General features: G+C 46.4%; 1 protein-coding gene across 1 annotated transcript in view; it reads right to left on the bottom strand.

The window, feature by feature from the left end:
- LOC135366384 (calcium-activated chloride channel regulator 1-like) overlaps nt 1-3,903 on the bottom strand; it is a 94,323-nt gene extending 90,420 nt beyond the window's left edge. Inside the window, exon 1 of the mRNA XM_064599066.1 lies at nt 3,831-3,903. The gene's annotated coding sequence lies outside the window, so the exon portion shown is untranslated. The remainder of the gene's footprint in view (nt 1-3,830) is intronic.
- Between the last annotated feature and the right edge of the window lie 10,199 nt (nt 3,904-14,102).

Below are 14,102 nucleotides of genomic sequence, written 5' to 3'. Positions count from 1 at the left end.
AAGCTGTGGTGTTCGCGATCGCGCTCACGGCAGTAATCTGTATTTCGTGATTCCTGTATTGCGATAACGATGCCGCGCCTCTGCAGGCACTCATGGGAATTACAATGTGATTGCGATCAGGCTGTTTGCCCTGAGCGCGATTATTGCATGATCGCCCTCCGCGATCATGTCATTCTGCAAAAGCGCAAAGTACAGGGAAGCGCCGACTTTCTGGACGCGTTCGCTACGCCGTGTGTTCAGTTCCATTCTGATTAGTTTTATATTATGGTTGATGCTCTGCTTCACTGCTGTCTACCCTCAACATGCCCCTGCCCATAAAGTTCAAATATAAGAGGCGATATTTGCATAACGCTCGTCTTTGGATGATTTCTCAACTGTTCGTATCATGCTCCGACGTCTCTGATTTTTCGTATCTTGTCTTCGACAACGACTGTGTCGTTGTGAACCTGTTGCAACCTGTCAACGCGATCAGACATGATTCTTCGCTGCAGTATAGTGGCGCAACACCTGTTGCCTGCACAACCAGTGCCCAAAGGACCCACACCCGGGCTCGAACACCTTTTTATTGCCATTGCGATCTTTGATTTGCCTATTTCTAGCCCGAAAGCACAATCACAAGAGGAAATTCACGCCCTCCCTGCCTTTGCTGTGTGTGCAAGGTGCCATGTGCCAACAGCGCAACTACATATAATCGCGTGAGGGCGATAATGCCTAGATATCACACGAACGGCCTTTGGCTGATATCGTGATGGCACTCATGCAGTCACCCTCATGATCTCAAGCAGCACAATGTACTGAAAGTCGAGTGCAATAGGGGTGGACGGTATGTGTCTTTTCAATGTTCTTTAGTTTCACGAGTCTGTTCAAGGCCTTCCACCTACCCGTTCACCCCTCTTGCACTCGACTTTCAGTACATTTTGCTGCTTGGGATGATAGCTGCATGCGCGATCAACTCATTCGTTCGACGTTCTGATTGCGATAAACAGTGGCGCGAGGATCAGCGCGATCCAGTATCGCGCTCATGGTGCACAGCGATCACGCGCCATATCAGCCTGAGCGTGAGTGTTGGTCGGCTTCAGCCTCACGCTCGCCTTATCAGATGATCGTGATCGTGAGTTCTTTGGGGCCGAAATGCCGACGTCTGGTCAGCACGAATCGTAACAGTGGTATTCTTCTATATGGTGTTAACAAAAATGCGAAATCGCACTGTCTTCGAGCGGTGCGCTAGTTCCGCGGCCGTTTTTTTTCCTATCACACTTTCGCTCTCACCCTTTGAATGCACTGGTACCATGCCATTCCTCAAAGCAACACCGCTTCCTAACGTCCTGGTTGATATCGTTACTTTCCTTCTACTAAAATCTGCTAGAACGCACCGCAGATCGAGAAGTTACCCGTCAAAAAGAACTCGTTACGAGTTACCGTTTGAAAAATGTAAGTTATTGAGCCTGAAATGTGACTCATAGTTACCTGAAGTATGAAAAAAATATAAAAAGTGAACGAGTGACTTCCAAGTTACTTGCAACACAAAATAGCACAACACAAGTGCAGCTCGCGTGCTCATTTCAGTTGGACTTTGAGTTGCCTGCGGAGGAGTGCAACACGCTTAGATCGTTTTCGTTCATGTCCAACAATTCGAACGCTTTGCATCTTACTCACTGTGAACTCACAAGGCTTCAACTTCATTTCTATAGCATCTAGCTGTTCTTACTTCCTGAATAGAATACTGTCAATATCACGTTTTATGGCATGAAATGCCACGATTGAACCGGGGAGAAAGCAAGAAAATATGCAAACGTGAGCGAGAAGCGAATTAAAAGTAATTTGGAACATAGCTCAAGTTTGGAAAAGTTTGACGAAAAAGAAACGAGTTCGTCTGAAAGTTACCACGGCGCAAAAGTGCCGAGTTAACTTACAAGTTACCCAAAAAAAGGAACTTAGTTGCTGTAACGAGTTACCTCGAACTCTGCTACGTACACACTTACGGAGCAGCAGAATCAGTGATTTTATTGTCGTTATCTGCGTGGATTTCAAACTGATAGACTGCTAGTTTTATTGCATGACACTTAGCACATCATATCGAGCCTTTGGAGGATCGAGCAGATCGTGACTGAAATAACTGATATATATATATATATAACGGAATAATATAATAACTGAAAAAAATCGGCATTTGTTTATGAAAACGTAGACTGAGAAATTTCCCCCGCTTCTGACGAGAAAGCGGGCCATGATTTGAGGAAGACCCTAATGTCTATTGAGAAAGGGTGACACCGAGATAGGAGAAGGGGAAGTGGCCGGGAAAGCACCACAGTGCTCAATTAGTTTGTATTTTCCCACATTTTTCACAAAGCACAAAAAAGGCGTGATTTCGGTTCATGCGGGGTATTCCCATCAGTGCTGTTGTCTACATCTTAGCAATTACGCAGTCAAGGTATTTTCACTACTTGAGCCTCTGTATGCAATAAGGGGATAAGTCGAGAAATCCCAAACCGAGAAAACTGTAAGTGAATATTTGGTAAAATAATTGCAGGTAAGTTTCGTCGAATAACGCAAATGCAAAATGTGTAACATATATGCATGTGTCTCCTTTACATGCATGTCCCATTCGCATCATTTCTGTGTGTGTGATTTAGAAGAAATGGAACAAAATCCAGGAGCATGCCATATCCCCTTTTTAACACCGCACGTGCAGGGTTTTTGTGCTCGAAAAAAAACAAAAAACAAAAACAAAAACAATTTCCACGAGTCGGACTTTCATGGTGACGGCAGGATGGCCGAAGTGACCTTCGTGCAGTGGAGCAGCCTATATCGTTATCATCATGCTGCTAAACGAGCGCTATCTTGAAAATAATGTTCTGTATGGCCAGCAAAATATGACTTATTAGCACAGTGCGCACGTTTTTCCGATTACAACGCTCAGTAGCACTGCTGACACGGTCACGTGAGGTAGGAAGAACATGTTTTTCGAGTGGAAGTGGAAGTTCATTTCCGCATCGTAGCAAAATGTAAGCCTCGCCATTTGTATGCATGTGTAGAAAAGGGGCATGATCTGGCTGTCTATCCCATTGACACATATGCATTTCCCGTTTCTTACCTTCCTGTAGCCAGTCAATAAATTGCAATATGGTTCTAAATTTTATTTAGCAGGTACATACTGCTATGTAGATGTCATTGCAACAGAAACACTAAAAAGGGGATAATTCGACTTCTCCCCTTATTGCATACAGAGGTTCAATTATGAAAGTTAATTAACGTCTGCGCTATTTACTGATACACCGCCACATCTGAATAGGTCCCATCGGGAATAGGCATATTCAACGACTTTTGCGAAAAAACTATCCAATCGCGCGTGTAATAAAATTCAGACAGCGCGTCTGTATTGAAGACTTGTAGACGAAACCGTGTAGAACGGGTTCTAAGCTATTTCTAAGGAACAGCCCATCAACGAGCGGAATTACTGGGATTTAAAGTGATCTCAGGAAATATACGGTGCTGTTTTTCGTTGTTGCATTTTTTAAGCTGGGGCTCTTATATCATTCGTAGGAATGGCGGATGTCCTGTAAGAAAAAGCACATGACCACGGGGCTATAAAAAATCATTATGCACTTTTAATGAGATGTTTTCCGGGAAAAGCGGGATAGCATCATTTGAGACAGCCATGAATCAAATTCATTGTTTGTATTAAATACTCCTCCAAGAGCGCACTTTCCACTGTAGAAAGAGCGCTGTAAACGTGAGAGGGCTACGCACCCTCCAGCAATGGACCTAATTCGGGTCAGCGCAAATCCAGATACACCGCACACAAGGTTAACGTCAACCAGATGGCTTACTGAACTCAAGGGCTTGCTCTCTGTGGTGTCGCCGAGTCCCGAAGAATGAGCCGTGCTCGAGCGTCCGTGCTCCCAACTCAATGCCTTTATTCTTTCTCGTCGTCATCCATCTCATATCACAACATTCCCCCCTTCCAAAAAAGAAAGAAAAAACAGAAAAAGTCAGTTAATAATGAAAACGATTCGGTCCACACTTGTTCCTGGTAGATCGCCGTATCTGTCTTGGTGTGTGGGATTGGGCGTGGGCCTTCCGTTTTTCTCGCTCTGGTGCATGTCGCTGCTGATAAGGTGCTTGTGTTCGTGGTGCAGATGTGCCAGATGCCTGCGGTTGTTCGTTGTGCTGGCTCTCTGACGGGTCCAGATGTTGCCACAGGGAGCTCATGTGGAGGTCCACTCCTACCGTTGGTTTGTCTGCATTGCGGATGTGCTTATCAGAGCTGTCAACTTGTCTGGCGAGGATTAACTTCGAGGCGTTCCACACCTTGTTGCCTTGGAGAAGATATGAGTGCTTCCCGCACTGTTTCAGTATCTTGACCGGCTTCGAGTACGCTGGTTCTGCTTTGAAACGTGGCTTAATTCGAATGCGTACGAGGTCACCAGGACGAAAAGTAGTGGTTTTTGCTCGACGTCTTTCGTCTGTGATCCTCTTCATATACTGTTGTTTCTGCTCCACGTGTTCCCTTAACGCTTGTAATGTTTCTGTTGGATCTTGACGAGTCGGAATTCCAACAATGCCTAGCCTCGTACGTGGCCGTCTTCCATGTAGTAGTTTCGCTGGAGACTGACCAGTGGTGCTATGGGGGTTAGTTCTGAACACGCCGAGGTACTCTGTAACAGCCGTGCGCAGGGGTCTCCGTTCCAAAGATGCCAGTTGGACATACTGTTTGAACGTGCGGTTGAACCGTTCCACTAATCCGTTCCCTTGCGGGTAGTACAAAGAGGAGCCCCCAGAGATGTTTAATTCCTCGCTCTTTCAGAAAGTTCTCAAATTCACTTGACTTGAACTGTGACCCGTTATCAGAGACTATTTCTTGTGGATATTCCCCTCTGCTGAACACTTGCTGTAGAAAGGTGATAACAGTGGCTGACATGACAGAAGAATACTTGTGGCCACTTACTTTAATAGTCCACGAGTGTTACCGCAAATCTGCAATCTGGCGATGCCTTCTCGAATGGCCTGGGGATGTCTATTGCAAGCCTCTCCCACGGCATACTTGGAAATGGTACGGGAGTAAGCGGTTGGCAGTTTTATCCGCGGCTTTGCAGATTCCACAACTGCGTACCACACGTTCCACTTGCGCATCCATGCGAGGCCACCAAAAGATGTCTCGTAATCTTTGTTTTGTCTTCACTATGCCTGGATGAGACTCATGAGCATTTTGTACTATCGCTTCGGTAAGTGCTCTTGGTACGACTATTCGGTCTTCCCGGAGAAGTATGTCTTCAATGCAGGACAGTTCTTCTCTTACGTGGAAGTACGGAATATCTTGTTCTTCCAAGCACTGCTTATACCGTTGTCAGACGGACACATTTAGGGCCTTTTATCTCAACTGTTTTGTTAGATAGGGCAACAAGTTCGATGCCGCAGGGAGCGCGAAACAGTGCTGCGTGAATGTTCTCTATCTCAATTGTGGAATTTCCAAAATGCCTTGAGATAAGCGGTCCTGAATGTGCCCGTGTGTCAGGGGTATTAGACGGCCAACCGTCTGCGACGTACTTCTTGATTCTTTGAAGCGTTGAGTCCTCTGTTACCTTCTCCTGCAGTATTTCTCGACTGATGGGACCTGTCACAACTGATACAATTTATTCTTCGAACTGTGTACGAGTCTCGTCGTTCATCGGAAGGCGAGACAATGCATCCGCAACAACATTTTCTGTGCCTTTGTAGTACTGAACTTCGATGTCATAGGCCAGTAATCTTGCACACCACCGTGAAATACGTAGCGAGCGGTGACCAGACCCTTGTGAAGATAAAAGCGTCACGAGTGCTTGATGATCAGTTCGAAGAACGAAATGTCGCCCCCATAAGTGCACGTGCCAGCGCTCACAAGCCAATAAACAGGCTAAGGCCTCACGCTCACCTGCAGAGTACTTCTTTTCATGTGGGGCCAGTGTTCTTGATACAAAAGCAACGGTTCGTAATTTACCGTCCTTTTTCTGTTGCAACACAGCTCCTACTCCAATGGATGATGCATCCGTTGTCACTATGACGTCCAAGGTAGGGTCGAAAGGTTGCAGGATGTTCTCTGTGGCCAGCAGGGTTTTTAGTTCCCGAAACGCATTATCAGCTTCGTGGTGCCAGGCAAACTGTTCTTCTCTTCGAAGCATCTTGCGAAGCGGTTCTACAACGTCAGCATAATGTGGTATGAATCGTGAGTAATACCCTGCCATGCCTAAAAAAGAACGTAATGCTGCTACATCTGTTGGTGCGGGTGCGTCCAAGGTGGCTTGTACCTTGTTTTCATGGGGACTGATCCCACGACCACTGACCTTGTGCCCGAGAAATGTAATTTCTTTCTGAGCGAAAATGCATTTGTTATTGAGTTTGAGCTCTGTATTAGCAATACGCCGTAGTGCTTCATGGAGATTTCTTTCATGTTCCGCTTCGTTTCGTCCGTAAATGATTATGTCATCAATGTATACCATTACACCATTGCAGCCACGTAGAACCTTGGTCATCATTCGTTGGAACGCTGCTGGAGCTGACGACAGTCCAAAGCATACCCGTTTAAAACGATATAGTCCTTCATGTGTGATGAATGTGGTAATTTCCCTGCTTTGCTCGTCCAACTGAAGTTGATGATATGCCGAAGCCAAGTCCAGCTTTTAAAATACTGTGGATTCAGATAAAGAGTTCAGCATCTCTTCTATATGTGGTAGACAAAAAACATCCATGATAATTGCCTTGTTGACTTCACGCAAATCCATACAAAGCCTGATGCTTCCATTTGACTTTTGGACGACCACGACCGGTGAAATCCATTCTGAAGCTGTAACAGGCTCAATGATGTCTTTATCCTGGAGGCGTCGAAGTTCCTCAGAGACTTGTTGACGGAGAGTGTGAGGTAAACTTCTTAACTTTGCTGCAACCGGCTTTACCTCGGGACGTATTTTCACTTTGTGAGTGAAACCTTTGGCCATTCCAATATCTTCCGAGAATAAGTCTGTAAATTCATTCCTGAGGTTCTGCGGTAGTGCAGTTGCATACTTAGAAACTGCAAAACATTTCAGTTCTGCTCCGTCCAACCGAAGCTTTAGCTTGCTAATGGCGTCCATGCCTCAAATTTGCCTCAACATTTGCCTCAAAGCATCCTATTACTGGTATGGGACTCCCTGAGTAGTTCCGTAGGGTCACGTTGGAATTATGTAGAGGAAATTTGTCCCGGAACTTAGAACGAAATATGTCAGACGACATGAGTGATGCCGATGACCCTGTGTCCAGAAGGAACTTCAATGTCTCCTGCTCTACTGCAACTTGAACAAAAATTCCTTTGGAGCCTTGGCTGGTATGCTCAACGTGCAGTATACTTGCGACTTCTTCGCTGTCAATTTCTTGAATCGGTAAGGATTTGCTTCTGCAGACTGATTTGAAATGCCCAACTTTCCCGCAGTTTTAACACTTCTGCCAAGTTGCCTTGCACGCCTTATTATTTGCTAAGTGGTCTGCAGATCCGCAACGGTAACATCTTGCAGTAGATGATGTCCTTGCTCTTTGCCCGTCGCGCTTCCGTTTTTGTGTCCTCTTGGGACGACCCCGAAGCAGCATTACTTGTTCATCCTCCATAGGAAGAAATTCACGAGCTGCCTTCGCTCCTTCTTCGAAATGGGTTGCAATTAACTGTAATCTTCCCAATGTAAGCTTCATCCCTTCACTTAACAAGCGCTCACGTAGTGCATGCGATGACGTTCCCTCGATGGACTGGTCTCTTACAGCTTCGTCGGCCGCCAGGTCGAATCCACATGTTGCTGCAAGCCCATGTAGCTCAGAAATGTACTCCAAGTAGGATTCTGTAGGCCTCTGCTTCCGACTTCTGAAGCGGTGACGTTCGACCAAGACTTTCACTTTCGTGCCGAATCGCTGCTCGAGGATACTAAGTGCTCGATCATATACGTTGTCCGTCGAAGGTACTGTAACATCTTCGGATGGCGGTGGTGCGTCCCCACCTTCTACGGCCTGCGCTCCACTTGTTGTTGCAGCAACCTGTCTCAGCTCAGCTGATTTTTGTAGTAGCGTGAAGAGCCTTTGACCTTCGATTTCCAAGTTGTGAACTAATATGGCCTTCTTACGTGCTGCGGAGAAGGCGTCAGCACCAGCTGCGGCCATGTAGTTCGAAAATAGGCCTACCCACCGTGTCCATGGAAGAGGCGGTGTTCCCGGTACGTCGAGGAACGGAGGCGGCGGTGCAACCACAAAATTCATTGTAGAGCGAAGCGTAGTAATGGCTTAGCGTAGAAATGGATTACATTGCAAATCCGTGATGAAATTCAGGTTTTCCAATCGTCGCCAAAATGTGGCGTCGCCGAGTCCCGAAGAATGAGCCGTGCTCGAGCGTCCGTGCTCCCAACTCAATGCCTTTATTCTTTCTCCTCGTCATCCATCTCATATCACAACAGGTTCGATTCCGGACGGCAGCAACGTAGGGGAGGTTAGAGTGCCGACACTGATGTCGAAGGGAGAGCGCCATCGTGTTTCCGCACCACACTATCCACAGCTGAGGATCAAAGACGGCTAACATAATGCTTCCTGTGGGATAGAGACTGTTGTGCGATAATCCATGTATTGTCCACCAGAGCGTCCGAAGGATGTCAAGGTGAGCTTAAGGCTTGATGAGCTGCTTACAGGAGAAAGGAACATTTCACCCGCGCACGATAGATGGCATCGTGCGCTAAAGTGCGCCAGAGCCGTTTATAGGGAGAGTTTGGCCATTAGGAGGAGCCTAACTTGAAGCGCGTCACGCGACGTCACGGCTAAGCCACCTACCTCGCCGTGCTCTATTATTGTCCTGTTGTCAACCGGTCGCCGACGCTAGAGCCACGAGATAAGCTGTGCAAGTGCACCACTCAAGTGAAAGAGACAACATTTAGGAACTGTATGCGGTCTTGTGCAGGATGCTAAGTGAAAGTTTTACCCCAACCGATGAAATTTTAGCCCCCATGAACATTTTATAATGTATTTTCCTTGCTGTGACACTCACTGCGAAGCACAAGCACTGCAAGTGCGCCACTCAAGTGAAAGAGACAACATTTAGGAACTGTACCCCAACAACACACTGCACTCCTATGGATGTCCGGGGAATATCCGAGAATGGACATTCGAATACCCCTTGTACATCCGTTTCAGGTCCGTTCTATGCGTGAGAGAAGGCCAGAATGAGACAGAAAAACAGTGCCCAGGGATGTCCCGTGCGGACATTAACGGACCAAAATAGGCAGTGCAGTGGACGTATATTGTGTTTTTATATTTCTGTCGGTTTTGTTTCGTACGGCCAACTTAATGTTGACATAATTTACACACTTCTATATTTCTCAACAAATACTCGGACTCGTCCATGGGTAAAATTGTTTTATTATGCAAAAAGATGCACTGTGTAGAAATTGGTTGTTTTCTTCAGTTGCTCATTCTTTGCAGCTCCAAGTGTCGTGTCAACAGCCGTCGAAGCAACATGCGAAAAACCGCTGGAAGCTTCCTCACGCACATTTGACAAAGTGTGACTAAACTTTCGTTGCAGCTTTTGGTAAAACGTTGACCTAAGGTGCGTCATTTTCAACCGGCGTTTACCTGAAAGCAGGACGTCCACCTATCTGCGTACCACATTCACGTCGCCGCAGCGTACAACGTAACTCGCACGAATGTGTCCAAATTTTACGTTCCGTTAGTTGACGTACACTTTGTGTCGTGCCTAGTAGTTACAACAAGAATTCCTGTTACTATGAACTCCTCAAACACACGCAGACGCGGCACAATGGAAAGGTAAGCGCCTGCCACACACACAGCAGCACGCGGTAGCAAGTGTTGGAAAGGGAGCAGAGGAGTCGACGCTGACGCCATCTAAGCGTTCAAGTTGAAATTACGCCGTCAGATATTTCCACCAGCGATGTTCTCTCAGATTAAGCGTCCGTCAGTGAAAACGACACTTTATTTTGAGTTGTAAATGACACATTTGAACTTCATTGATTACTCCACCTATGCCGGCTGCCCTTTTTCACTTTTTGTTCCAGATGAGCGTGATAAATCCTGTCTGGACGTTCCCCCGCGCGCCATATCGCGCACTGGGCAGCACTTAGCGATTTGGGCGGACCCGGCTCCTAAAAGAACGTCCGACGGATGTACTTTAGGGACAGCAGACATTCGGATCTATCATGTACATCCGACGGACGTTCGGTGTTGTTGGGGTATGCGGTCTTGTGCAGGCCTAGTGAAAGTTTTAGCCCAAATTTTCTCTCTTAGACATTTTTCATGTATTTTCCTGGGTGTGAAACAGTGCCTGAAGGAACTTGTGCATGCAATGACATTTCAAATGCATCGGTCCTCCATGCACCTGTAACAATAAAGCCACCTTCAATCGAAACGGAAAGAAAAACAAAGAGCTGGTTATCACACTTGTTTCACAGTAAAGTTGCTGTCGCAGCTAATAAACGCTGCCCAAGACAATATGTTGCTCTGCTTTCCATGCAGGCGTGCATACGCTGCAATAAGCAAGCGGTCCCAACTTTGCGGACATCCTGCCGCAATTTTCCAGTCCAAACTGGATATCTGACTGCAAAACTTTGGACCACAGAAGTTGAACGAATTGTACGGTCCATACTTATCACGTACTGCTTGTCCGTACCGACCGCTTTATCTCGCGCATGTCTAGTCTCGACCAGTGGGCTCGCGTGCATCACTGCACGAACTCCACTATACGTATATGCAAAGAAGCAACAAAAAAGCAAAGAAACGCGAATCGTAACGTTCCTAGCTGCCTATCCCTGCCTATCTACCCGCACCGCGCACCAGATGCTCTTTGCTGGATTGCGGGTTGAAAGTGTACTCGATAGATGGCACTGTCGACGCCGTCAGGGGGCGCAAGTGCGCCCCGCGAACAAAATGGCGACCCGCTCTCTCCAGTACCTCAGTGTCGCTACTCTGAAGCGTAGCTTATTTAGTGGCTCTAGCCAACGCCATATTGATGCTGATCGTTGTTTACTGCGCAAAGAGGGAAGACACGTGCGTACATTGTCCTTCTAAAGCCCTTCGCCCTTGAACTCTTTCAGTTTGGCAACAAAGCCCCCCTTCTCACAGGCGGCTGTGGGTCATAAGCCGGTTATTCCTGTAGATTGCATTCACTGCGACAACAAAGCCGACGGACAGCATCAATATGGCACGCACCAGATGGCTGCTAAGCGGATTCTGCTTGGATTCAGGCTTTTTGGGCGGCGCAATGACGACTCCGACGTGAAAACAGGCGCCACCCACGAGGCGGCAAAAGATCAGAGAATGGCCAAACTCTCCCTATAAATGGCTCTGAAGTGCGCCTGAAGTGCGCGTGGGTAGCGTGGCGCAGAAACAAGATGGCGCGTGCTCGCTCTTGGAACTCAGTGTCGGCACTCTGAAGCGTAGCTTATTTAGTGACTCTAGGGGAGGTAAGCATTGCTTCCAGCACAATGTGTGAGCACTTCCTTCCTGCCGCATCGCAGGCACTGACGCAGGCGCTCATCAATAGGCGAGAAGTCGTCAAGAAAAAGCCATTTGTTATGTATCAGTTATAAGAGAGAGACTGGTCTGGGATAGAGCCTCAGTGCCGTAGTCTTCATTCCCCTAAAGCGCCCCCATTCGTGCATCCTTGTTATCTCTCAAACCCCAGGTGGTGAGATTGCATGTGGATTACAGGGGGATGAACTTGTACTATAATCCTATTGTCGCCCAATCGTTGCACCACGGTTGATTTTTTTGTCTCCCTGATGACGTATGACGCTTTCTATTCTCTGGCGGTGCTTTGGCGGAGTTTCCTTGACGTCGAGTGAAATCAATAAGGAAGCGTTGGCTGTTTCTGTTACACAAAGTGTTTGATTTCGTGGGATAGGTATTTTCAAATCACAGGTATGCAGTTGCTATAGCTGCGCCAAACGCGAACATGATATGAACATTGTTTCTGAAGTTCGAGTGATATATAGGGAGGCAACTTTGCATTTGCTGATAGCTCATGTCTCACGCGGAATATTTCGTTGAACAACAGCGCCATATTGACAGCACAGGCACACGCACTCACAGATCCACATGGCAGAGGACAAGTCCACAACCATTTGCTGCTTGTTGAGGCGTCTGGTTGACCCGTCGTAGAGGAACTTGTGTAGCCGGTGTATCGGAAGATGATCATGCTCCAACCGCTCAGAACGACTTATCCATGCAGATGTTTTTTTCTGTTTTTTTTTTTTTTTTAGATATGACTATACCTGCCTGAATGCTGCGTATACAGGGTGTCCCAGAAAACGTGTCATTGAATTATAATAAAAAAAAACTACGCCACCTAGAATCATGCGGTCAACGGCATTTGTTCTTATTAGGTTTTTGCCGCCTTGTAAAGTTAATGTCATGTAACCCAAGTTTAATTATGCAAATATTTGCGAACTGAGCTTAGAAATTTGCCAAGGGAAGGTCACTTTTTTACCCCACCAATATGAAGAGCGTGCCGAATTCACTCCAATTCATGATAATTGACAGTGATATTCACGAGCTATCCCATCGGAAAAAATAGCCGAATATCATGCTTTTCGGAGCACCGGACCATAACGCGCGATGTGTTTTTGAGCGCAATCGCTTGCAGTCCGACGAAAGGAGGTTCCGAAGCCAGCCCACAGAGTGATAGTAGAAAAAGTAACAGTTCCTAAAATTGGGAGAGGGAAAGCATTATCCTAGCGAAAGTCGGACGTGATAAGCCATGCCTGCGTTATCTCTTTCTGCTATGCCGGGGTGGGCTGGGTTTCCAACCTCCTTTTGTCGGACTGACAAAGATTGCGCTGAAAAATTCATCGTGCGCTATTCTGTGGGACCTCCGTAGAGCATGATGTTCGGCTATTTTTTCCAATGGGATAGCTCGTGAGTATCCCTGTCAATTATCATTAATTTGAGTAAATTAGACACGCTCTTCACATTGGTGGGGTAAAAAAGTGACATTTACTAGGCAAATTTCTGAGTTCAGTTCGCAAAAATTTACATAATTAAACTTACGTTACACGACATTCACATGAGGAGGTGGCAAAAACCCAGTAAGAACAAATGCCGTTGACCGCATGACTCTAGGTGGTGTAGTTTTTTTTTATTTTAATTCAATGACACGTTTTCTGGGACACCCTGTATGTCACTGCTGTGGTGCTATTCTGTTCTGAGCGGTAGAATGATATAGGAATGCACTTACCTGCCATCGAGTAGGTAGCGGAAAAAAAGCAGTACTGGTCCTTCTTGAATCGTTGTCGCACCAAACAGGCGAACAAGAAAAAATGATGTCTCCGAAGGTTCAGGGGGTGATTCAACTCAGGCAAGGTGGTCCGGACACCGTCACTGATTTTTATTTAAAAAGTATATGTTGTAGCTTGACTTATATTAGGAACGGAACAGCAAGTATTTTTTCTTCTAGTTCCCGAGAAAAAGAAAAATCCGAAATAATATGGCAGATCTGACGCGCTTTCAGGCATAGCGATTTTGGCGTTCAATATCTTTCGAACGAACGCGTTCACGGCTTTGAATTTTTTTCCTCGCACTGTCAGCTACGTTGTCTTCCAGCCATTGGGTTTAGTTCTGGTGGAGATTTTGTTATCTTGCAGCTAAAAATACGCAAAGTTGGTGGCGACGACGAAAATCACTCATATTCTTGCGGCTATTGCGGCACTTGTGTACATGCCAGTGAAACGGGAAAGGCATGGCCGTGTAGCGGAGACTGAGCTCTAAAATTCAATATAAAATTTAGGTGTCTACGCCAGGTTGCTGTCACGCATGGAGGCGTCTACAACACGTGACATATGAAAAAAAAAAAAAGAATGAGGTTTTTGAGCGCTCATATCTAAAAAGAAAACACCTCGAAAATTCTTCAGACTGCGTGGCACATGCTTCTGCATATGATATTTGACTGCACAGAAAATTGAGGAGTTTTTCTCCTTGCACAACAAAAGTTTGAGCGTGCCAATGTTTCAGTGTCCGACTGTGGTCACCATGCAAACGTTGCCACAAGTTAACTGGTCGATATTGGCGTTTTTCTTGTGACACCCGCCCGTGCTGTTCGTGCTCATATTTGAGAA

This window comes from Ornithodoros turicata, chromosome 8 (genome assembly GCF_037126465.1).
Source record: "Ornithodoros turicata isolate Travis chromosome 8, ASM3712646v1, whole genome shotgun sequence".
Taxonomy (NCBI): Eukaryota; Metazoa; Arthropoda; class Arachnida; order Ixodida; family Argasidae; genus Ornithodoros; species Ornithodoros turicata.
This window is presented reverse-complemented; position numbering and strand designations above follow the sequence as displayed.